The sequence below is a fragment of the Hemitrygon akajei genome, chromosome 15 (assembly GCF_048418815.1).
Source record: "Hemitrygon akajei chromosome 15, sHemAka1.3, whole genome shotgun sequence".
Classification (NCBI taxonomy): Eukaryota; Metazoa; Chordata; class Chondrichthyes; order Myliobatiformes; family Dasyatidae; genus Hemitrygon; species Hemitrygon akajei.
The window spans coordinates 22573702-22599739 of record NC_133138.1 but is presented as its reverse complement, the minus strand read 5'-3'; the positions used below and the strand labels follow the sequence as shown (position 1 = coordinate 22599739).

Sequence of the window (26038 nt, the reverse complement as noted above, 5' to 3'; positions counted from 1 at the left end):
GCACCAGAGAGAAGTGATGGGCAGGTAAGAAGAGAAGATGTGGGAGAAGAATGGGCAATGGTGGGGGCAGGGGCAATTACCAGAAGTTTGATAAATCGAGGTTTGTGCTTCAGGTTGGAGGCTACCCAGACGGGAATATAAGGTGTTGCTACTCCAACTTGAGTGTGGCTTGTTCTGGCAGTAGAAGAGGCCAAGGACTGACATATGGTAAGCAGAATTGCAATGGGTGGCCACAGGGAAGTCCTGCTTTTTGTGGCGGGCAGAGCAAAGGTGCTCAACTTGCTTAAAAACTGGATTATCAATTGGGTTTATCCTGTGTATGTGAGAGAGAGAGAGAGCACTTATCTGTATTGAAATTTTGAATGGCAAAAAAAGTTCTGCAGTGTTTTCAAATGGGCCATAAATAGCACCCAAATTGGAGCTTGGTTTGTTGATCTGCTATTTAGCTATTAGGTATAAACAATTAATTTTCTCAAGCAGGAAACCTTATTTTAGGTGGGAAGAGTTCAAATATGTATTGCATGATTATATTGCATGATGACTAAATTCAGAAGGTCTGCTCTGGAGATATTGAACCTAGAAGGGCCCAGTCTGATTTATTTTTCAGTGGGGGGGGGGGGGCCATAAACTAACTAGTTCCACTAACATTTTTAAACTTCCCTGAGCTTAAATTATTTTTAAAACTGCTACTGTATTCCAGTATTTAATGTGGGTTTGTTAAAATCTACAATGTAGGTAGCAGGTGAACAAGATTTTGGTTATCAGTATTTTTTTTTGATGTACAACATTAGTGACAATGCAAAATTACTTCTGCATTGTTCTGCAATGTCATTCGGTTTGAGATAAAGCGGTAAGGTAGTTCCATCACTGAAATTAAACAATTCCTCTGCAATTTCACTTCTGGTCCTCATTTTGAAATTTGCACATACTGATGTGCAATAAATTTCTTATTGAATATTATTTTACATCCTATTATTTGCCAGTTTGACTGCGAAATGCCATAAAATCCATTGGTATGGAAAATGAAATTATTGTCTGATACAGTAATATGTATTGTTGTAAAGCTGCATTTGTTACACCTGACCTGGAAGTACTTTGCAGTATGGTGTAGTGTAAGTGTACATTTTGTCAATGATTTATGTTCAACTGATTTACTTGGATGTAAGGTTTTCATAAATAATTAAATGGCTGAAGTTGATATACAACACAACTTGAATTACTTTAGAATGCTGCTAATCTTTGCTCAATTAGAACATTCTTGGCTATTCAATTGCAAAGACTATGGAGTTATTTCCGTTCCTAGTCACGGTTTCTCCCTCAGTAGATAATCCAATGAACTAGATTGTACTTGTAATTTCATTGTTCATCAATATCATTCTACACAGATATGGTTAATATATTTCACTACACTATAGCAGTGACCAAAGGTTTTTAACTGAAGCATGTGATTTCAAGGTATCCCAATAGAAGAAATAACATTACATTTGATTTCTTCCTGGTTTTTACACATTTGTATATTGAAACATTCTTTGTTTTTCCTCTTTTCTACTCTTTATCCACACAGATATTGTTTTCTTGTTCTGACAGTCAGATGTCAACATGCAATCACACATAACAGGTAGAAGGATGGATTCAGCATAAAATATTTTCTGTAAGTGATGAGGAACTTGGGAGTCCTTGTGCAAGACTCCCAGAAGGTTAATTTACAGATTGAGTCTGTGATAAAGAAGGCAAATGCAATGTTGGCATTTATTTCAAGGGAATACAATATAGCAGCAAGGAGATAATGCTGAGCCTTTATAAGATGCTAGTCAGGCTGCACTTGGAGTATTGTCAACAATTTTGGGGACCCATATCTCAGACAGAATGTCTTCGCATTGGAGAGAGTCCAGAGCAGGTTCATGATGAAGATTCTGGGAGTAAAAGGGTTAACACATAAGGAGCTTTGGGCCTGAATTGGAACTTGGAAGAATGCAGGACAATCTCATTGAAACCCACCGAATGTTGAAAGGACTAGATAGGGTGGATGTGGAAAGAATGTTTCTTATGGTGTGGGTGTCTAGAACTAGAGGGCACAGCCTCAAAATTGAGGGTGACCATTCAGAACAGAGGTAAGGAGGTTTTTTTTTAAAGCTAGAGAGTAGTAAATCTGTGGGATGCTCTACCACGGACTGAAGTACAGGCAAAGTCTGTGTGTATATTTAAGGCAGAAGTTGATTGTTTCCTGATCGGTCAGAGCATCAAAGGATATGGAGAGGTCAGGTGTATGGGGTTGAGTGGGATCTGGGATCAGGCATGATGGAATGGTGGAGCAGACTAGATGGGCTGAATGGCCTAATTCTGCTCCTATGTCTTATGATCGTATTTATAGAGATGCTGATTTGAGGTTGAAGTATCTACATGTAGGCAAGCAGTGTAATGCACATTAATAATATATTAAAACATCGTTTTCTAAACTTGTTTTCATTCAGCTATGCACTTGAATGTTATACAAAATTCTTACTTTTTAGTGCTCTCTAAGGCAGACAATGTTGAGGGTGATCTGTAGAGCTTGGGGCATCTTGCTCTGAAGAGAAGTAATCTTATGCTGTTCTTGTTTTATATAGAGAAAAGATTGGCAGATGGAATTCAGATCTTTTTAAATGCTTGGAGCAATGTGGATGAAGATCCATTGCTTGAACAATAATGACAGAAGTAAAAGATAGCAGAATAATATTGAACATGGTGAGAATAATGTGTAGAATTTCTTTCACTCACATCATAGTGAATATTTCAAAGCCTCTGACAAAACGAACCAATGCAGTAACAATTCACAATCCAGGGGCATTTAAATATGTTTGAAGAAACAGGTGAGAGTTGAAAGATGATCAAATACATTTCATCTAACTTAATGCAAGCCTCTTTTGGGGGGGGGGGGGGAAGAAATCAGAATGTAGCAGCACAGCTAAAGTTGACATTAACTTCTGGATGAGTGCTTGAAGTTCTGCCTCTTGCTTCTAATTATCTTGCTGTGAATTTTTTTGCATTGCTTCATTTGGAAGTAAGATGCACAAGTTCAGAAAGCTTCTGTCTAATCTTGTATTGAATACTGGGAAGAAAAAAAATCCTCCCTCACAAACAGCATTCCATAGCAAATTCACAACCTTTCACTGACTGCTGACCTGGACTGAGCCAGAACATTACTATTTACTGCATTTTGTTTCAATCTGCTTCTGATTTTTTTTTTTTTTTGGCTAATGCAAAGACCTCTTGAGGGTCATTGTTGCTGTTGACACATCAGCTGAAACTTCTAAACGTGCTTGTAACCACCATATGCATTTTGCCATTCTGAGGTCTACCACCCTTCTCTACATAGATTTTTGGTGAGTTGAAGTTGGCCTTCGAAATCTTTCATTTTCATAATCATTTCATGACTGTGGCTTTGGATGCACCAAGAAACTTTTAAAGCTGAATTTGCTTTAGAATACTTTGCTAAACTAAACTAATCCCATCTGCCCATAACTGTTACCATTTAAGTCTTTAAATTTCAATCTCTCACTTTAAAAATGTTACTTTTGAGTCCTTTATTTCAATTCTGGGGTGGGTGGTGGTGTGAACAAAAGACCCTATCTGTGCATCATATAACTTTATCTGATTGTTCATAGTTCCCGGTGCTCGATAGAAAACTTTCTAAGTTGTCTAACCTCTCCTTGCAAATAAAACACTCTCATCCAGGCAGTGTCATTCTGAATCTCTTTTGCACCCACTCCAAAGCTACCACATCCTTCTGATAAAGTGGTGACCATAAATGCATATAATAAACTAAAGATAGGACAAGCAGGTTATTTATCCATATACAATATTCCTCATAATCCACCAGTGGCTGTGTCTCTGCATGTTTACCAATCAGGTTACCTACATTTTAATCCAAATATTGGGCTCCAACACCAGTGCTTACAAGATACCACTGATCACCGAATTCCAGTCAGGAAAAACCCCTCCACCACTACCCTCACCCTTCCATGACCAAGCCAACTTGTAAGTCAGTGTGTATCCTATATAACTTCATCTTCTGGTCCATCTGTCATGAGGGATATTATCAAATGTGCTAAATCTATGTAAACATAAGACAATTATATGAGTCAGAATCTGTCCTGTACGAAGCCATGCTGGTTATTCCAGTCGATATTTTGCAAAAGTGAGTAAGTCCTGTCCTTAAGTTTCTTTTCCAATAATCTCATGTCACTGATGTAACACTCTGTTCAAATCAATGTCTGTTCCATTTCTACAGTCTATCCCTCTAGATTAGGGGTTCGCAAGCTTTTTTTTATGCCATGGACCCCTACTATTAACTGAGGGCTCCATAGATCTCAGGTTGGGAACCCCTGCTCTAGATCAACTCCACTGCCACCTTTGCCCTCCTCTGATCTCCCAATCACTTCGTTTCCTCAAATATTCCTGACTCATGTTCTCCTTCTGCCAGTGCAAGGGTTCCCAACCTAGAGAAATATTTTTTAATGTTTTAGAATTTTGCCTTGAATGTTTTATACAAATGTGTGGTATTATTATTCATAACCTTCCTAAGAGGTCATTTGAAAAGCAAGTGAGTAACTGCACTGTGGTGGTGTGGTGAGGGGGTGTCCACAACTGGACTTGTGTGGTCAACTACTTTTCCTGGGTTAGATACAGAAAGGTAAGACTAGATTTCTTTTTTAAACCTGATATTTTCTTTTGCCAATGTATTTAAAAAAAATCGTAATACCCCCTTCCTGTTATCTAGATAAGACCGGCAAACTTAAATGTAAATTTATTATCAAAATGCACGTCAACCACCCTGGTTTCCGTGGCTGCGTAAGTCTAGGGAAGACGCTCTCAAGTCCTGTCAAACCCTTGAGTTTGAGATGATTGTCCCACCCCAAACCATGATTTGCTGTATAATTTGCTACCCTATTACAAATTAGTCCCACAAAACAACAAAACACTGAATACGATTAAAGGAATTATATTTATGAATCTTAACTACAGGGTTAGTAAAGAATAACAAAAAGAAAAGGGCCCATTCTAATTAAACTGTCAAATGTGCACAAGTTGGAGCTCATCTTGAGCTGCTGTGTCACTCACGCGCTGGACCCTCAGTCAACGTGAAAGCACACACCACCTTCCAAACGTCGCTCGCAATCCATCTCGAACAAACGGCTCTCCCACCGGTTCATATACTACGACTGGTTCTCTCCAGTGTCTTCCCTCCATCTCCTGCCGAACAAAAGCCCAAACCAACCTTATTGTCCCTCACCAAGAAAACTGCCCGTTAAGAGCATGGCACACATTCCACATCATCCCTTATCTTCAACATTAACCCAAACAGGCTGAAAGCAGAACAGACTGCTCTTAGAGCTGCTACATGAAATGCCTACAGCATGACAGTAAAGATGTGAACCAGGGCATTACACATGTATGTCACCATACATGGGGCATATACAATCATACAAGGAAACACAATAGAATCCGTATAAGACTGCACCCAACAAGATGGACAGCCAATGTGCAGAAAACAACAAAATAAGCAATAAGTATTGAACATGAGTCCTTGAAAGTGAGTCCATAGGTTGTGGGAACAATTCACTGATGGGATGAGTGAAATTAATCCCTCTGGTTCAAGAGCCTGATGGTTGAGGTGTAATAACTGTTTCTTAACCTGGTGGTGTGGGTCTTTAGGTTCCTGTATCTCCTTCTTGATGGTAGCAGTGAGGAGAAAGCATGGCCTGGATGGTGGAGGTCCTTGATGATGGATGCTGCTTTCCTGCAACAGCGCTCCACGTAGTTGTGCTCAATGGTGGGAAGGGCTTTCCCCATGATGGAATGAGCTGTATCCACTACTTGTAGGATTTTCTGTTCGAGGGCATTGGTGTTTCCATATCAGTCAATATATTCTCCGCCATGCGTCGCTGGAAGTTTGTCAAAGTTTCAGATGACATGTCGAATCTTCGCAAACTTCTAGAAGTAGAGGTGCTGCCATGATTTCCTTATAATGGCACATATGATCTGGACCCAGGATAGACTCTCTGAAAAGACATCACCAAGGAATTTCAATTTGTCGACACTCTCCATCTCTGATCCCCTTGACATTGTTCCTGAATGAGTTCTTATCCTTCAAGGACTTGATGATTGTAACATTTTACTTTGCAGTAGATGCCACATGGGAATGATATTTCTGCAGGGTTATTCACAGTAAGCCTTATTTTGGTTAACTGGAAGCTGGAGAGCACGTGAAGTTGCTCTACAAAGAGCACATCAGGGAACAATAAGACTTTTTGGCATTTGTATTCCTACTTGAAGCGAGCAAGGGAGTGTAGAATTTTGTTTAGTTTCACTTTAAACTTGTTTGTCATCTTTTGGTACTTTTTTACTGTCAAGGAAACATGGTGAGACTGGATTTTTTTTTAAGGTTTTACTTTTAAATGGATATAGGATGTAAAAGAGTACAGCACAATATAGGCCTACGATGTTGTGTAGACACTTTAATGTACTCTTTTCCCTCCTACATAGCCCTCTGTTTTTCTGTCAGCCATGTGCCTATCTAAGAGCTTTATAAATGTCCTTGGTGTACTTGCCTATACCACTGCTCCTGGTAGCACATTCCACTCACCCACCACTCTATAGTATATCTATAGCGAAAGGTCAATATGTCTAGTCATTTAGTACAACTACTACAACCAGGCAGGCAAATCTGTATAATTTACAGCTGGCACAATGAGAGTAGATTTTAATTGCCTCATTTGTGCTGCCATTGCTCACTTGTTGTCCAGTGGAATGTGCATTGGAGAATTATGGCCATTATATGGGATGTGGTTTCTGCACGGACCATGGGGGGCTAAGTGACTGAATTTTGTAAAGCATTCTGCCGTGCTTCAGTGACTACAGAAGAGATGTTTTAAAAATCCAGTAGTTTACTAATATAATTATGATAACTATCAGTTTTGGAGCCTTGGTTTTTCTTGGTGATCTTTCAAGAAAGCTTTATTGAGCTTAATTTACTTGGGATATCCCTATATCATGACTGGTACTGCATAAATCACATCTTTTTTTTAAAAAAAGGAAATTTTGTGATGATAAGTGGTCATAACACCATACTAGCTGGTGAATCTATATTGTGATAAGTCAGTGCATCCTGAATGGAGGCAGGAGTGTACTAGAGGTCAGATTTTTAGTAGAAGAATATATTCAACTGCTAAAATGAACAAGAATAACTAGGGTCCCAAAACTGTTGTCACAATTTTGTTAGTAAAATACAGGAATTCTGGCATCCTTTCTCTAGTCACTGAAGAGTAGCTGAGCTCTTTACATGATTTAGTCACCTGCTATTTATTAGGAACCGTCTGTTTTCTATTATACTTGTATCTCTCCCCTCATGCCCCACCCCCAACCCTGCCAACCCTCTTGCACCTTCTAACACCCCAGCAATGAATGAGTTTATTTAATGTTTGTCAGCATAGAGAGAGGACGGGAGATGCTAAGCGAAGGATTGCATAGTGAATTTGGTTGCCTGCCACTTACTGCACTTAGTTCAGTTTCCGATTCATTACTGCCAGTCATTATCCAATTCCAAATGTTGCGTATTGAGTGTAGTCTTCAGGTGATAAAAGGGTCTTGGCATCTGGAACTGACTGCAGCAGAGCTCCATGCCGACAAATCATCTTGGCTGTTGCCCAAGGCTGCCCAGCTGTCACTGAAGAAAATTACCCTTTCTATCACACTAATTGACCACTTGCTGTGATGACTCCCATAAACACGAAGTAAAGCAGCAAATGACAACGTTGGCACCATCCAAATAACAAAGTGATTATTTACAGCAGATTCTCAACTGTCTGCTTTGAATGCCGAGGCAGTGTGTCCCTGCTTTGCCAGTTTTAATGAATGGCTCATTCGCACAGATGATCAGTGTATGCAAATGATCAGTTGCAATGGTCAAATTATAATGAGGGCCATACTAGAAGCTTGAGTTGCTGTGTGACAGAATAGTTACTCAGGTCATCACTGATGCACTGTTACTAAAGTATGGGCTGGGTCTTTTGTAACATCCTGTAAAATACTTGAAAGATGTATTGCTGAATATCAAAGTCAAGTTATGTGCAAGTACATGTATGCAGAAGTACAATTTGCTTGCAGCAGCATCGGACATATATCAGCATTCACAAAAAAAGCAAACGTTGATTTAAAAAGCTGGAAGTCAAGGTTGTAGCTTAAGGGTGAAGGGATGTTTAAGGGGAACGTTGTCACTCAGAGGGTGCTGTGTGTGTGAAACGAAATGCAATTGGAAGTGGTGGATGCAGGCTTGACTGCAACATTTAAGGGAAATTTGGATAAGAACATTTACATGAGGGGTATGGAGGGCCAAGGCCAAAGTGCAGGTTGATGGGGCTAGTCAGAATAACAGTTTGGCATGGACTAGATGAGACAAAGGGTTGTTTCTGTGCTTTAATGCTCTGTGACTGTATGCACAATTATTTGTAGCTATCTTGGTTAATTTTATCACTGTTTCCATGGATACAATACTAAGTTATTGATATCTATATGTTTATTTTTGACGGGAAAGCTTCAAGACCTAATTATTTCTTAAGATTAAGTTAATTAATTTATTACTGACAGCTCCAGCTGTGGCTCTGGTTGGTTAGATAGAAGGTTGAGGGGTCAAGTCCCGTTCCAAAGGCTTGAGTGGAAAATATCAAGCTGATGCTCCTGTACAGCACGAAAGAATGATGTAGAACTGGAAATGCTGTCTTTCAGTCACCTTGACTCTGTCGGATTTCTTGGTTGTATGTTTTTTAAAAGTTCCATAAAGTGTTTTGAAGAAAAGTAGAGGTGATATCCACAGTGTTAAAGGCAATGCGTGTTTCTCAATCAGCATCATGATAACAGATTATCTAGATATTATCACTTTGCCTTTTTCTGGCAGATAAACTGTGTACACATAAGCTGTTTTCTTTGCATTATGACAAGAGCTGGTAAGTGCTTTGAGGAGTCTCAAATGGTACACAAAATGTGTTGCACAATGCCTGTCATTATGTAAAAAGAGAAAGAGATGCCATTATAAAATTTGACAAGTTGAGATGATTAATCAATATTGAAATGAATGGTGCAACATGGATACCTTGGTAATATGGGAGATATTGCTCTAGGTCACATTTGCCAGGCTGCAGATACACTTGCCAATTCCCATGCAAACTCAACCATACCTTGCAACGGTAATTTGCATTTAAAATAAGTGTGAAATGCAAAACTATTAGCATTGCGACACAAAGTGAGGTCTTTCAGTCTAAGATTAATCTGAGCACAAGGACACTTGTCTGATATCTACATCAATTTTGCAAGTTTCATTTTATGACTTTTTTGAGTTTCAATCCAAAATATCAAGGCTGGAAACATTTCAAGTTTCTGAAGATGCAAGAGTCTGTAAATACTGTAACTGGAGTAAAAAAAACAAGTGACTTGAGAAACTCTAGGTCAAGTAACTCCCATGGAAACAAAAGGATGAGCAACCTGAAATGTTCATGATTGCTTTGTCTCCACAGATGCCGCTTGATCCATTGAGTATCACCATCAATTTATTTATTTCTGCCTTCTAAAAGTTCTTCGCTGGCTGGTGAAGTCTGACTTTCATAGACCAGACACAAATATAGCATTGCCACACCAAAAAAAACTTCTATTTTTACTTGGAAGATATTTCACTCCAAGAAAATCACAGGAGAAGATAGCAACTGGAATGTGACAGGTTGGGGAAAGAACTTTGACAGTAAAGCTACAAGGGAGAGAGAATTTTGGTTTGAATTTTTCTGGAAAATGCTGGTAAATCCTTGACATGGTGCCAGCATTTCTACTTTGTGTACTGGCAACTTCAAGATTACCTTGCGAACTCTGGAAGATCAACAATACTGCTTGTGGATTTATGTTAATTTAATTGTTTAATGTAACTGAATTTATATGTATGCTCTTTCCAATAATTGAACAACACTTAATTTTTCTTATGTTTTTGAATGCTCTGAATACCTATTAGAAATATTCAATTTATTTAACAGTGGGCTAAAGTGGGAGGCATAGTTTTGCTAGCAATCAACAATTCTCATCAGAGGCTTGTCAACAAGTTTGTTCTTCCTGCCACAACATTATATTGCGAAAGAACTGTCTTTCGGTTTTTGCCAGTTTGGATGGGAATGACATGAGCCAGTGAACTGGCATGATGGTTCTTGTTTGTAATTAGCTGAAGGGAATCCATTGATGATTAATAACTCTTGTGAAGATCCTGCCCATGCTTTGAGTGATGAGCAATTTTGGTTATTCAAATTTACCAAAACTGAACACAAGATTTACTAGAACCAATTAACAAGAAGAGCTCCATGATTGATACATGACAATAGTTTTCTTGGTGTGGTGGGGGGAGGGGTGGGAGGAAAGAGGTTGGCATCAGTTAAAATTCCTGTGTGAAGTTATTTTTAATATACAGGATGTTGATAGAATAAAGCTTTTTCATTTCCCTTTCAGTGCTATTGGTATATAACATAATGCTTTCATGTTGTACTTGTACATCTACTTAGACAATAGGGAATAATATTGATTTATTGATGAAGAACTCTTACCTGTCAAGAAATTCAGATGTTTATTGAACTTGCAACAACTCAGCTAATGCCTCCAGTGAAATCATCACTGAAACTATCTTGAGCTTGGAAGTAGATTTATTAAGAGATTATTATTGGAAATCTGCATTCATATCTACCAGCTGGCATTCTATTGAGTATCTGTAATATCTACTCAATGAGGAAACCTCTGTTCACTGGGGGGGGGGGGGGGCAGGGAATATCAGTTTAGATCATCTGTAGAGACATTGCTAGCTGATAGTCCACCTCATAGATGCATTCATTAATAAATTGTGGTCAATGATTTCTGATAGAGATTGATGCATTCTTCTTGGGCATGGATTCTAGCCACTTCCAGCTTATTCAATAATGCAACATCTTCCCAATAATAATAATAATAATAATAATAATAATAATAATAATAATAATAATAAAACAGGGAAATAAAGGAAGCTCTCATCGGGTCTGACAGCATCTCTGGAAAGAAATGGTGATCTTTTGGTCCTCTTTTATTTAGGCATCCAGCATTCTAACTGCAACTCATCCCATTCAATATCTGTCAGCTCCTACCTTTTTTAAACCCAGCCATGGAATAACATTCAATTTTATTGCAGATAGCTGAATGGATCATATTTATCTCCTCCCTGGTATCAAGTAGTGGTGATGAGCAGAAGGATCATTCGAAGTCTTACTGTGAATTACCCATGTGTATTTTTGATTGGATTACCTTGTGGTATAGTTTAACTGTTCAGTAACTTCATAAAGGAAGTAAAGTCACCTCATGATGGACATTCATTCTTGATGCTTAAGTACAGCAATTTATTCTGGTTAAATTTTGGTTTCATTGGAACAGAATTTCAGAAACAAAGACAATTAAATAATGTCATTATGACCACAAAAACTGCTATAGCTGTGGATTATGAACTCATTTTGCCCGCTAGTGATGAAACATTTTTAATTTATTTTCTGATCTCCCCATCATACAGCAGCTTTTTCAACAGGTCACCTTTGCAACCATTCATTGTAAACCATTTTAAAAGGAAGAATGAGGTGATATTTTTATTATCTAGTTCTATAGCAGTGTGGCGACAGTAGTTACCTTACAATAAATGTTAGTGATTTGTGTTAATGGTGCTGTGCTGATTGTTAGTGATAGTATTTTTTTAAAAGATGGCTTGTCCTACCAGAAATGCAGTCACTTGTATAAATGAACTGCAACCCTGTGGAATATGCCAAAAATGTGTGGGTTGGTAGGTTAAACGTCTACTGTAAAGTGCTTCTAGTGTAGGCAAGTGGTTGAATCTGGGAGAATTTAATGGGAATGTGTAGAGAATAGGTTATGGAGAAAATGAGTTGGGGGAATGGGCTTGTAGTTTGTGCCTTCAAAGGCTTCTTGTTTGGAAATACCAAAGAATGTTAACGATGAAAATTTAACAATTTGCAAAATTTATAAAGAGAAACATTTACAGGCTTTCTTTAAACAAAGACGAGTAGTAATCAGTAATAAAATTTAGACGGAGTCTAACTAGTCAAACACGTATCACTATTTTGAGATGAGACACTTGTAAGCTTCAGAAAATGGCAAGGTGATGAATAATGCAATTAGCTGCTGAACTAGGCATTATCAACCATGTGGCAGGATTGTCTGGGGGAGAAAAATATCACTATGTGCATGTGCTATGTTGTCACTTTGAAAGCAAAATTTTTGCTTTCAATTGGAGTGCAAATACTATGGGTCCGGATGGCCACATCATGCCCAAATATTTCAGGATTTCATAATTAGCAAGATGCTATCATTGTTGTATCCACTTCAGAATAGCAAAGCACTAGTGCATTTCAAATGACATTACCGGAAGCTCTATAAACCCAAGTGTTCTAAAATGGTACATTCTCATATTTACCTTTTAAAGGAAACTTCTACTCCAGCTGATTTGTTTTAACTTTTAAATACTAATGATGAATCTGATTTCATTGGGATATTTGGGGCATTAATATGTATGTCAGTGTCAATCTACAATGAGAGCTTAGAAAAAGTTGTACACTTTTTAATTTCTGAATGGAACTCTTGTATATTTTACTTGCAGTGTTGTGGCACTAATTCTTGTCTAGGTCTGCTTTTGCTCTGACTTTGTGAATAGATAATGGTATAGATTCACTACATATTTCCTTTCTTCACTTTGGTTTCCTGGTCTTGATATCTACTGGAGTGTTATACAAGTTCTCTACAAGACTGATCACTGTGCCACTAAGATCTTATGTCCATCCCATTCCATCATCAGGGACCCCCACCACCCAGGACGTGCTCTTTTCTCAATGCTACCATCAGAAAGAAGGTGCAGGAGCCTCAGGACTCGCCACTGGGTTCAGGAATAGTTATTACCCCTCAGCCACCAGGCTCTAGAACCAGAGGGGATAATTTCACTCAGTTTCACTCGCTCTATCATTGAAATGTTCCCACAACCGATGGAATCTCTTTAAAGGACACTTCATCTCATGTTCTTTATTTCTTGCTTTATTTATTGTTATTTTTTTTTGTTTTAGCACAGTTTGTTGTCTCTTGTTCACTGGTTCAATGCCCAAGTTGCTGTGATCTTTGATCTGGTTATGGTTATTATTCTATTATGGATTTATTGATTATGCCCACAAGAAAATAATTCTTGGGATTGTATCTGGTGATATTAATGTATTTTGATAATATTATTATGTAACATGTATCATTTCCAACCCACCTATCACTTCCAGCTAGCCTTTTTCCCCTCCTTCCTTCCACCCCACCCCACCTTTTTATTCTGGTATCTTTCTGGTATCTTTCCCCCTTCTCAGTCCTGAAGAAGGGTCTCATCCCAAAACGTCAACTGTTTTTTTTTTTCACTTCCATGAAAGCTGCCCGACCTGCTGAGTTCCTCCTGTATTTTATGTGGGTGTTGCTTTGGATTTCCGGCATTTGTAGATTTTCTCATGTCTATCCTTTGATAATAAATTTACTTTGAACTTTCTGGGGAAGACTGCATCATGGCAGGCCAGTGGTTTTAATAGAAAGTTGTCCAGCTGACAACTTCGCCCAACTGACAACTTCTGAAATCAATTGCACAGTCTTTAGTGAAGAATGAGGGTGAGAAATTAGGAAGAAAATCGGACAGGTCCTGCAATATGCAGTCAAGTGTAGAAATTGCAAGGTTGCTATTAGTAATTTTGTCTCCTTCAAGTACAAGTGTTGCAGCCTTGAATGTGATTGTTCACTGGTTTCTGACAGACATTTACAAGTTATCCTTGTAAAAAGGATGCTGAAAAAAAAATTTTGGTTCCCAAGCCATAACTGAGTTCATTAACACAAGATTACTGTTGCACAAAAGTTCTAGTTGAACACTACTGGTCTTTAAATATGTTATGTTGTACTTGGAATTAAAAGAGTGAAATCTATTTTGCTGCACCTTGTAAATAAAGAAATAAATATTCAGATGGCCATGATATCCTTTTTGGTCAAGATTTTCTGTGCAAAACTAATGAACATTTCAACAAAATGTTAAATAGGGAAATTAGTAGAAATTCATCTTCTGCTCAATGCATGTGACATAGTGCGTAAAATTTTAGAATGTTAAAATTTGGCTCCGTTTCTTGATTGAAGAACTTTTGAGAGCAAGAATTCAAAGCTTTTTTTGTTGCTGAATTGCACATTCAGAGCTGAAATGAGAAAGTGAATTTGTGTAGGCAGGTTGTGAAGAAAAGCATCTGTAATTTGCTACCCAAAACTACATTAAACTGGAATAGTAAACAAACAAGGGAAAATCTGCAGTGCTGGAAATCCAAGCAACACACACAATGCTGGAGGATCTTGGCAGGTCAGACAACATCTATTCAAAAGAGTAAACAGTTGATGCTTTGGGCTGAGACTCTTCATCAGGACTGCGGGAGTGGGCGGCAGGAAGGTGAGTCAGAGCAAGAAGGTGGGGGAGGAGAGAAAGGAGCACAAGGTGGCAGAGGTAGATGAAATGGATGTTCATGCCATCAAGTTGGAGTCTACCCAGACAGAATACAAGACATCCCTCCAACCTTAGTATGGCCTAATTGCGGCAATAGAGGAGGCCATGGACTGACATGTCAGAATGGGAATGAGAAGTAGAATTGAAAGGGCTGGCCACAGGGAGATCCAGCTTTGTCTGGTGGACAGTGTAGGTGCTTGGAAAAGTGATCACTGATGTACAGGAGGCCACACTTGAAGCATTGGATACAGTAGGTGACCTCAACAGACCCACAGGTGAAGTGTATCTTACCTGGAATGAATGTTTGGGGCCCTGAATGGTGATGAGGGAGGAGGTGTAGGGGCAGTTGTGGCATTTGTCCCACTTTTAAGGATAAGTACCAGTAGGGAGATCAGTGGGGAGGGATGAATGGACAAGGGAGTTGCGTAGGGAGTGACCCCCCCCCCCCCACCCATGGAAAGTGGGGGAGAGAAAGATGTTTGGTGGTGGGATCCTGATGGAGATGGTGGAAGTTATGGAGAATTGTGTGCTGGACCTGGAGACTTGTGGGATTGTAGATGAGGACAGAGGAACCCTATCTCTGGTGGGAGGATGAGACGAGGGCAGACATACATGAAAGGAAAAGATGCGGGTGAGGGCAGCGTTGACAGTGGAGAAAGGGAAGCCCCGCTCTTTGAAGGAGGAGGACATCTCATTAGTTCCGGAATGAAAAGGCTAATCCTGAGAGTGGATGCTGCAGAGATGAAGGAACTAAGAGGAGGTTGGCAATTTTTACAAGTGATAGGGTGGGAAGTTGAATAGTCCAGGTAGCTGTGAAAGTCAGTGGGTTTATGAAAGAGATCAGTCAATAAGCTGTATCTAGAGGTAACAACAGATAAATCAAGAAAGGGAAAGGAGATGTCGGGAAATGGACCAGGTAAATTTGAGGGCAGGTTGGAAGTTGGAGGCAAAGTGAATGAAGTTGATGAGTTTAGCATGGGTACAGGAAGCAGCACCGACGTAGTAGCCAATGTAGTGTAGGAAGAGCTGGGGAGTTGTACTGTTGTACACTTGGAACATGAACTGTTCCACATAGCCAGCAAAAATACAGGCAAAGCTGGGAGCCATGTGAGTGCATATCACTGCATCTTTGGTTGAATGAAGTGTGAGAAGTCGAAGGAGAAACTAGAGTGGACCAGTTCCGCCAGACGGGAGAGTGGTCGTGGAGGGGAACAAGTTATGCCTGTTATCTCGAAGGAAGTAGAGAGCTTTAAGGCCCTCCTGATTGTGGGGGGGGGGGGGGTGGAGGAGAATGGAAATGCAGAGGGACCATTGTCCATGGTGAAAATGAGACGATGGGGGCCAGGGAACTTGAAGTCATCGAAAAGATCCAGAGCATGTGAAGTGTAACTGGTGTAGGTAAGAAGGGACTATATGGGGAGGTGGGGGGGGGGGGGTGTGGGGGTGCTGATAAAACAGTCGAGGTATGCAGATGTAAGTTTGCTGAGGCAGAAAAATTGGTCTACCTGGACAGGCAGGTCTGTGGATCTTGGGTAGGAGGTAGAAAAGGGAGGTGCAGTGTAAAGGAACTATGAGAATGGAGGCAGAGGGTGGGAGATCTCCAGAGTTAATGAGGTCAGTGATGGTGCGGATGACAATGGCCTGGTTGTCCTTTGTAGAGGGCAGTTTGAGGGGTAAGCGAGAGGCGGTGTCTGAGAGTTGTTGCCTGGCCTTAACAAGGTAGAGGTCAGTCTGCCAAACTGCAACAGCCCCCTTATCTTTCACACTTGGTTTTCCTTAATCACTTGTACTGAATAATTAAAAAAAACCCCGGACAAATCCAATGCCATCTGGGACAGAGCAGTCCATTTAATGGCCTCATGTCTCCTTCCTAGACTGTAATGTTGCTGGCTGGTGCTGACAGCTCTGTCATAGAAGCGGCAATTAGTTGTAATGCATATATCGAATCATTCTGGACTTCTCAGCCTATACAGAGTGGGGAATTCCTGAGCACACTACTTCATATGTGAGACCATCTGACCTTTCTGTTACACCCTGGGTTTACTGCTTAATAATAGGCTCTAACACTTTCTCAACCACTTGAGTTAGGCTAACTGGCCTATAATTTCTTCTGCCTCTCCCTTCTTGAAGAGTGAAGTGATATTTTCATTCTTCCAGACCTTTAGGACCATGCCAGAATCAAGTGATTCTTGAAAGATCATGACCAATGCATCCATTACTCTTCAACTTCTCTCAGGACTCTGGGATGTAGCCCATGTGGTCCAGGTGACTTGTCCTCCTTGGGTCCATAGACCATAAGTCCTTTGAGTTTTCCTAGCACTTTTTCATTTGTAATAGCAATGGCATTCATTCCTGCTCCCTTACTCGTTCAGATCACTGGCACACTGCTAGAGTCTTCCACAGTATCAAAATGCCCAAGACTAGAGGGTATGCACTTGAGGTGAGTGGGTTAATTACAAAGGATCTGTGCAGGCAAGTGTGCTTTTTTTTTTTGAGACAGTAAAGGGTACCTGGAATGCGTTGCAGGAATGGTGTTGGAGAGAGATACCTAGAAGTATTTGAGTAATTCCTAGACACATGAATATACATGAACAGGAAAGATGGCACAACCATGGAAAACAAGAAAAGTCAAAGCCAACATGAAAGGCAGAGTGGGCATATAATAGAGCATAGATTAGTGGGAAGTTGAGGGATTGGGAAACTTCTAATAACCAACAGAAAGCGACTTTAAAAAAAAAAGTCATTAAGAAGGTAAAGATGAAATACAAAAGGAAGCTAGCCAATAATATAAGAGGATACCAAAAGTTTCTTCACAAGAAGTGTTAAAATTAAGAGTGGATAGTGAAAGACTGGGAAAGCAATGCTGGGTTGGTAATGATGGCAGGGGGAGGGGAGGACAAGAAAATACTGGATGACTAAGTATTTTGCATCGTTCTTCACTGTGGAAGACATTAGCAGTATGGTGGAAGTTCCAAGTGTCGGGAATCATGGAATGTTTTTAGTTACCATAACTAGAGAGAAGGTTCTTGGGAAACTGAAAGATCTAAAGATAGATGAGTCACCTGGACCAGATGGTGTGCACCCCAGGGTTCTGTAAGAGGTGGCTGAAGAGATTGTGGAGCCATTAGTAATGATCTTTCAAGAATCACTAAATTGTGGAATGTTTCCAGAAGACTGGAAAATTGCAAATGTCACTCCACCCTTCAAGAAGAGAGAGAAGCAGAAGAAAGGATGTTGTCTGACCTCGGTGGATGGGAAGATGTTGGAGTCGAGCATTAAGGAGGAGGTCTCTTGGTACTTGGAGCCACATGATAATATAGGCCATAGTCAGCATGAGGGGAAATCTTGCCTGTCAAATCTGTTGGAATTCTTTGAAAGAATAACAAGCGGGATAGACAAAGGAGGATCAGCTGATGTGTATTTGGATTTTCAGAAGTCCTTTGACATGAGGCTGCTGAACCAGTTAGGAGTCCATGATATTACTGGAAAGATTCTAGCATGGATAAAGCAGTGGCTGATTGGTAGGAGACGGAGTGGGAATAAGGTAGCCTTTTCTGGTTGGGCTGCCAATGATTATTGGTGTTACACAGGAGTTGGTACTGATTATTTTTGCGTTTTGTATGTCCATGATTTGGATGATGGAATTGATAGCTTTGTAGAATTTGTAGATGTGAAGATAGGTGGAAGGGCAGATAGTTTTGAGGAAGTAGAGGGGCTACAGAAGGACTTGGGACAGATTAGGAGAATGGCAAAGAAATGGTAGATGGAATACAGTGTTAGGATGAGTGATTATACACTTCAGTAGAAAGAGTTGACTGTTTTCTAAATGGAGAGAAAATATTTTTTAAAAAAAAAAGAGGTGCTAAGGGACTTGGGAGTCCTAGTGCATGTTTCCGTAAAGGTTAGTTTACAGGTTGAGTCTCTGATAAGGAAGGCAAATGCAATGTTAGCATTCATTTCAAGAGGACTAGAATATAAAAACAAGGATGTAATGTTGAGACTTTATAAAACACTGGTGAGGTCTCACTTGGAGTATTAGGAGTAGCTTTTGGCCCTTTAGCTGAGAAAGGATGTGCTGAAACTGGAGATGCTTCAAAGGAAGTTCATGAAAATGATTTCAAGATTGAACGGCTTTTGATACAAATAGCAGTTGATAACTCTGGACCTGTATACACTAGAATTCAGAAAAATGAGAGCTGATTTAGTTGAAACCTGTCAAATGGTGAAGGATCTTGATCATGGATGTGGAGAGGATGTTTTCTGCGGTGGGAGGGGATAAGACCGGAGGACACAAGCTCAGAATAGATGGATGAATGTTAGAACGGAGATGACGAATTTCTTTGGCCTCCACAGCTGCCTGTGGCAAAGAATTCCACAAATTCACCAATTGTTGGCTAAGTCTTTGTGTATTTAAGATAGTTTAATAGAATTCTTGATTGGCCAGAGCACAAAAGGATATGGGGCGAAGGCAGGATATTGGGGCTAAGAGGAAAAATGGATCAGACATGATGAAATGGCAGAATGGATTCAATGAGCCAGATGGCCTAATTCTGCTCCTATAATCTTATGGTCCAATGTAGAGAATTGAGAGATCCATGTCATATGCAGGTAAAAGGGATTAGGTGTCATCAGCTTGGTCAGTTCAGCAAAATGTTGTGGACTGTCAGAAATGTGCCTGTTTTGTACTGCTGTGTTTGATTACATTGATGATCTGGAGGAGAGCGTTAATTCTTGAAAATATGTTGCAGTAAGGATATCTACATTCTGCAATTGGCTACGTATTGAATGGGTTGGAATATAGAAAGCAGTTCAATGAAGGCAAAATGCAAAGACATCAAGAGGATCCAAAAGCCAGGCTATTAACTACACGGAAAGGAAATTGTAAATGAATGAATGAAATTAATTTATTTTGGTCAGTACAAACATAACAAAAAGCATAATTTACAACGATGATTTCATCGGACAAAATTACAACGAAAAATATATATATTCTTTAAAACAGATCAAATGGGTGTAGGCTGAAGCTGCAGCTTATTATGCCTACCCCTCTTACTTGTACAACAACATATTTGAAGTCAATCATCATATCAAAAACAAAAAAATTCATAATCTTTTAACACAAAATCCAATTCCAAATATCATTTATTTACATTACTCCCATTCAATTTAAATCATGTTTTATATTTGTTCATTAAATAATTTTTTAAACTTAAGTGCAGTGTATGTTTTTAAATTCTTACTACAACTGTTCCCTCTGAAATACAATGATTTTTTACATTAGTTCTTATCCTTTGTTTTTGAAATATACATGTCCCTCTCAGATCATGTAGACTTCCTCACCTTTTAAGCAACATTTGGATACTTTGTGATAGCTGTCCATTTTTTACTTTATACATAATTTGTATTTTAAAATCGACAAAATCTCTGAATTTTAATGCGTTTAGTTGAACAAATAGTGGATTGGTTGACTCATAATAACCTGTCTTATTTACAATTCGTACAACTTCTTGGAGTATAAAAATTGAATTTGTATTCATTTTGTATGTATTTCCCTATACCTCTACGCAGTAAGTCATGTATGGGGACTATAAATGAACAGTATAATGTATACAAAGATTCTTGATTTAAGAAATCTCGCGCTTTGTACAGTATTGCAATAGATTTTGACATTTTTGCTTTGACATAATTTATTTGTGGCTTTCAACTTAATTTACTATCTATTAACACTCCTTTTAAAAAATAAAAAAAAATCTGTTTCAGATACCTTTTCAATTTCAACATCATTTCTTCTAAGTTTACTCTGAGTTTGGTACACGGTTTCCAAATATTATAAATTTAGTTTTACTTAGATTCAGTGATAATTTGTTAGTATCAAACCATTTCTTTATAATTTTTAATTCTTTCTCCACTATATCCAAAAGTTGTTTTCGATGTTTCCCACTACAAAATATAATTGTATCATCAGCAAATAATATACATTTTAATGTCTGAGAGACCATACATATATCATTTATATACAAAATGAACAGCAATGGACCAAGCACTGAACCTTGTCGAGTCCCATAAGTTACCCTCAAAAGTTTTGAATTTGAGTTGTTTATCTGTACATACTGATACCTGTCTTCCAGATAACTACTTAACCAGTCATGTGCCTCCCCTCTAATACCATATCTTTATAATTTTGTTAATAATAGTTTATGGTCAATGGTGTCAAATGCTTTTTTTAAATCAAGGAATATTCCCACTGTGCATTTCTTTCTTTCTATAGCGTTTGATATTTCTTCTACAAAATCTATTATTGCTATTGTAGTGGTTCTGTTTTTATTCTGAAACCATATTGCTGTTCACAGTACAATATATTATGTTTTATTATAAAATCATTTAACCTTACAAATATTTTTTCCAATATTTTGGAAAACTGAGAGCAAAGAAACTGGTCTATAATTTGAAATTTTTTTAATCTCCAGCTTTGTATATTGGAATGACCTTGGCTGTTTTCATTCTATTGGGAAATTTTCCAGCAATCAAAGACTGATTACAAATATGAGTCAGTGGTTTCACAACAGTTAATGATGTGAGTGGAACTTGGTGGTAATGTGCACAAGCACAACATTAGAAAGCTGGTTCCGCAAGTAATGCAAGAAATGGCATGCTGGCTTTTATTAGAAAGACCGATATTTAGAAAACAGGCAGTATCATTCCAAATGTTTAAAATTTTGGTAAAGCCACACCTAGGGTGCTAAGCATGATTTTACTCCTTTATGAAATGATGTCCTGACGTTGGAAGCAATTCAGAAGAAATTCACCAGGATAAATTCTGGAAAGAGAGATGTGTCCTATAGCAAAGAGCTTAAAGTTGAACCTGTCCTATTTTAAGTTGAACCGAATGGGTGGTATTCTGATTGGAACATGTCCTCTAGATGCAGGGCAGGATAAAGATGTCCACAGGTTGGATATCCTCACAAGGGAACATGATTACAATGTGATAGGGCAGTCTTCAATTACTGAGGTGTTTAGAAATTTCATCAGGGTAGCAAATATCTTTAAAAAAAAAAATAATAATTTAAAAAAAAATAAAATTTCTGAAAGGTTGTTGGTGCTTGATCATTGGAGGTATTTGGTGTTTGATACCTTTTGAAAGGGAATCGGTGTTTAAGGGATCATGGTGCATAAAAGATGAGGGGTATGTCGTATCTGCCATGATACTGAATGGTGAGCAAGGCTGAGAGGTGAAAGTAGCTGACTATTACTTTCTTGTGCTAATTGTATCATTTCAGTTTACTCAAAAGTTGAAGAATCTTGCAGACTCGGGGGAGAGTTTATTACTTTTGCTGCTGTTGAGCAGCAACTCCAGACATCCTCACCTGGATAAACACTCCAGCATTTGAGCCTCAAATCATGTTCAACCAGCTCAAAATGGGCCCATTCCATGCATGTGCCGGATACTAAGTGCCTATAATGCTCACTTCTACTGTTTACAAACAGTTCCCACGGACGGTATTTGTTCATGGAACATTCCTTAAATGTGACCTCACTGATTTGTAGAATTTGTACCCAACAATGGTTCAAGCTAGCAGAGAATTGCCAGGGTGGGCCTCCATTAGCCCATAAGATAGAGGAGCAAAAGTAGGTCACTCGGCCCTTCGAGTCTGCTCCTCTGGGACTGCATGTTGGAAGTTTTGTACAGATGGCCTTTGTGCCACAGCTATTTTCACTATCAAGCCCAACCTAATCAATGCTGGGCTCTGTGGATCCAACAAGGGACATGATGCCTCATAACCTGCAGAATGCTAGGGGAAGCAAGTCATAGCCAACCAAATGGCCATCTTAAAAAGACCAAAAACATTGGATTCCTACTGCTCTTTGGGGTAAAGGAATTTCCCATTTGTTGGGGTGGTCCAGATTTGATCATCTAGAGTCAGGCTAAGTTTCTATACAGTATACCTGGGCCTTTTTTTTGCCACCAAATCCATGCCATCCATACCTCTTAAAACTATTTGCACTAATCATATTTCATATCCCCCACATTCTCTCAATCCTACTTCCACCAGCACCACCACCCAAACTCAACCACTCGCGTATATATGAAGGGCAAGTTATAATAAGCAATTGGTGTACCAATTGTTTGGAGTGTGGGAGTAAAGCAGTGAAGGAAATGTGCACAGTCACAAGGAGAAAATGCAAACCCTGTACAGCCAGTATTAGGAGCCAGGATGAAGCCTGGGTCATTGGAGATGTGAAGAAGCAGCTTTATCTGCTTCACTGCCAAGTTGGAGAATTTTCCTTTTATTGGTAATCAGAGGGTACATGTGAACGCACAATAGACTGGTGTTGGTTGTTAATTTTAGGAAGCAAAATGATATTGAATATTTCAGCTATGAAGCTTTCCTTCATCAGTCTGCATCTGTAATCAGATAGTCACACTTAAAATACTTTCTGTTATTTTGTCTGTTGGTACTGGCACTTGAAAGGTGCCTTTTGAGCAATTTCTCTAGCTTAAAAAAAGCTATAAATAAGCTTTATTATGTTGGAGATTAAATTGTGTTGCTAATTAAGGTTTCATAAACATGGATCAAAGATGACAGCAGCAGCCCACATATGTCTCACAGGACAACTAAAATTTGAAATGGCTACTCTCGGGCACTGAATTAAGGAAAAATGCAAATAATACACCATTTTGGTTGGCTGCAACTGGATCACTAGGCACCTTTAATTACACAATTTAGATTGAAACCATAGGGGATGCAAAGTACACTTGGGGTTATACCAGAGATGGGAAGATATAAATTTAAAGATCATCTAAAATTTTGCAGAAGTGGCTAAAGGTAATGAAAGTCTGGATAGAATGAACCCATAAAGGCACTAAATTAACCCTTGCTGATTTACATTGATGCTTGGTACAACAGATACTCTGACTGAGACGCAAGAAATTGAGGACAATTGTGAGCACAGCTCAGTCCATCACGAAAACCAGCCTCCTCTCCATGAAACGTAATCAAAGACGTCACCCACTCTGGACATTTTCTCTTCTACTCTCTCCATCAGGCAGAAAATTCAAAAGCCTGAAAGCGTGTATCGGCATGCTCGAGCGATTTCTATCCCACCAGAATTAATTCATCGGATGCACTTGTGTGATGAGATGGAATCTAGATCCCACAATCTACCTCATTTGGACCTTGCACCTTGTCTGCCTGCATTGCATGTTATCTGTTTTGCATTCTTTTATTGTCTTAACTTGTGCTACCCTATGTACTATAATAGTTCAATTAGACAGCAAGCAAGACAAAATTTTACTGTAATAAGCCATTTAAGTGTTAAGATCAATGCTCAAGATGTGGAGATTCAAGGCAATGAAAGGTTACTAGGATACGGAATGCTTTTGTTCCAGAGGATTTTTTTAAAAATGGCCGATCATGATGATCAAATGGGAATTGGATTTTTTTAAAAAATAGTAATCTTGAAAGGATTGGAAAGTGACAAGATAAAAAAAAAAGCAATAACCAGTCTGCCAGGGGGAAGGGGTGGGGGGGGGGGTGGTGGAATCGGTGATTGGCGAAGTATCAGTAGGTATAAAGAAGTTTATCTTTCAGGTGGAAAACTGCAACGGGACAGAAGATGGAGGATGTTGACAAATGGTGTGGGCATAATGAGATGATTAGATGATCATCTGAATTTGGTTCTGTGAATCGGGCAAAACCAAAAATTCCAAAATCTGTTCCTGGTCTATTTCCATTGCTCTGCTCTCTGCTCACAGTAATGTGATTGTTTGATGGGTTAGCTTCATGAGGCCTCAGATCCACTGGCTTAAAAGTTGTTTTTTTTTTGCTAACAGTGGATGAAAAGGCAGTGAGGAATTCCATTGCTTATAAATGGGTCTTTCTTCAGATGATCCTAAAAACTGACATCCCTTTCCAGTGATTTCATTTTTGTCTTGCCTTGAAGTTTTTGTAGTGATTAACAAGTGCAGGAGGTACAAATGCCGATCGCAGAATTCCCTGTGCATCATAAGGAATGTTGTGTGCAAAAACAGTTCTTGTTTGTGTAGCAACCACTGAAAGCTGTATGGATGGCCTCTGCATGAGCTGCTGAAGTAGAAGTGATCATTCATAGCAGTGCATCACAAAATTACTGGGTGCAACTTTGACCTTCAAAAGGACAGCATTAGACCCAGAAGTACACAGGTGGTGTGGCTAGATGATTGCTATGCTTGTTCCCACTCTAATCCCTGAAACCACAAAATACAGCTGACTGCTAATCAGCTCATGTGCACTGTATGTAAGTTGAGCTTTTGATCAACGTTGTCAAGAATAATTTGTTAACTTTCTTTCTCTGCTTTGCAGCTAGAGAAGAATCAGAATTGAACATTAACAACACAAGGTAATTTGTTTTCTTGTGACATTCTCTGATATTTTTAAAATTTTGTTTTCATTTAAAGCTTGAGTTTCCAAAAGTCACTTGCTACAGTCGATTCAGAGACCAAAGGTTAGGTCACTTGTTTGTCCTGCTGGAAGAATGGCATACTTTGCCTAGAATGAGGAAAGATTAACATTCTAAAAATAGGGCAGTTGTCTTTGTAAGTGCTGATAAGCGATTGTCCAAATGGTGAAATATAAGAGAACATCTTTGATAGAGAAAAAAGATGCATACTTAATTGAAAAGACAATTGAATAGTGCATAACTGATCTCTGTATCTGTAGTGAAGCTATTACATTATTTCACAAAGATTTTAATTTGCATTGGTCTCAAAAATCCCCAGTAGTTTACCCAAGGAAGATCATTTTAACCTCGGATCACGTTAAAGGAATTCCAAGCATTAAAAGCATTGGTCCAGATTTTGCCCTGTATTAGCAATTTTTTAGATTGAGCAACTTAGTTCTAATAACAGGGTAGGTCAAAGAATGAATTTGGTATTGAAGTAACATCATTGAAAGTGAGATTACAGCTCCTTTAGTATATACATTTATTTATTTCCCCAAATAACCAATAATTTTATCTTTGGAGCACCTATATATTTAATCCTATCTTTTGTAAATAAGGGTGCCAAATTTTCAGAAATATTTCATATTTATCTCTTAAATTATAAGTTTTTTTTCAAATGGAATGCAGCTAAAAGCTATATCTATTTTCCTTTTCTTAATGTATGTTAAAGTTCTTTTTCTTTTCACCGGTCCATTAAGCCCATTAACATTAAAACTTAAAAAATTCAGTAAATTAGTCATTATTTTTAACAGGGTTACTGCAGTCTATAGTAATACCTAAGTTTTCAACTTTCGTAGTACCTTGGGGAATCTTTTTAAAATTTTCCGTGTTGCTACGTGGAGATTACAGCTCCTGATCGTATAGATTTGAGGGTTCGTGAAATTGCACTATAGGTAATGACAATCAGAATGTGAAGTTGCAACACACAACTTATTTCCATTTTTATTACACTGGTGAGGATGCTGTATTGAT

The 26038-nt window shown here is 38.8% G+C and overlaps 1 protein-coding gene across 9 annotated transcripts in view; it reads left to right on the top strand.

Annotated features, from left to right (window-relative positions):
- Positions 1-26038, top strand: part of tenm2a (teneurin transmembrane protein 2a) — a 2964155-nt gene that overhangs the window by 616812 nt on the left and 2321305 nt on the right. For all 9 annotated transcript variants that reach the window (XM_073067293.1, XM_073067288.1, XM_073067292.1 and 6 more), the window contains one exon: positions 24928-24964. The gene's annotated coding sequence lies outside the window, so the exon portion shown is untranslated. The remainder of the gene's footprint in view (positions 1-24927; positions 24965-26038) is intronic.